Source organism: Moschus berezovskii, chromosome 7, assembly GCF_049115385.1.
Source record: "Moschus berezovskii isolate FMDL1 chromosome 7, NW_MosBer_1.0, whole genome shotgun sequence".
Lineage (NCBI taxonomy): Eukaryota > Metazoa > Chordata > Mammalia > Artiodactyla > Moschidae > Moschus > Moschus berezovskii.
Genome location: NC_142466.1, coordinates 35483258 through 35483901, shown reverse-complemented (window position 1 = coordinate 35483901; position 644 = coordinate 35483258). Strand labels below are relative to the sequence as shown.

The following is a 644-nucleotide window of genomic DNA, read 5'->3' as shown; positions in this document are numbered from 1 at the left end:
GTTTTGATTTGCATTTCTCTGATTATGAGTGATGTTGAGCATTTTTTCATGTGTTTGTTACCATCTGTATGTCTTCTTTGGAGAAATGTCTGTTTAGTTCTTTGGCCCATTTTTTTGATTGGGTCATTTATTTTTCTGGAATTGAGCTGCAGGAGCTGCTTGTATATTTTGGAGATTAATCCTTTATCAGTTGCTTCATTTGCTATTATTTTCTCCCATTCTGAAGGCTGTCTTAAAAATATGGAACGCTTCACAAATTTGCACATCATCCTTGCGCAAGGGCCATGCTTATCTTCTCTGTATCGTTCCAATTTTTAGTATATGTGCTGCCGAAGCGAGCACTGATTGATTACTTTCACTTAGAGGATGATTTCTTGATTGTCATAGAAGCTCTTCAACTTGCATTCTGGTTTTTTTTTTCATTGAAGTATAGTTGATTTACAATGTTGTGCTAATTTCTGCTCTATGGCAAAGTGGCTCAGTTGTACACATATATACAATCTTTTTTCATATTCTTTTCAATTATGGTTTATCCCAGAACATTGAATACAGATGCCTGTGTCATACGGAACGACCTTGGTGTTTATCCATTCTAAATGTAATAGTTTTCACCTAATACAAACTCTCTCACTTCATCCCTCTCC

At 35.6% G+C, this 644-nt stretch overlaps 1 non-coding gene across 1 annotated transcript; it reads right to left on the bottom strand.

The window, feature by feature from the left end:
• Window positions 1-234: 234 nt before the first annotated feature.
• LOC129557686 (U6 spliceosomal RNA) lies at window positions 235-342 on the bottom strand. Its single transcript, XR_008686278.1, has one exon. It is a non-coding gene; the product is annotated as a U6 spliceosomal RNA (small nuclear RNA).
• Between the last annotated feature and the right edge of the window lie 302 nt (window positions 343-644).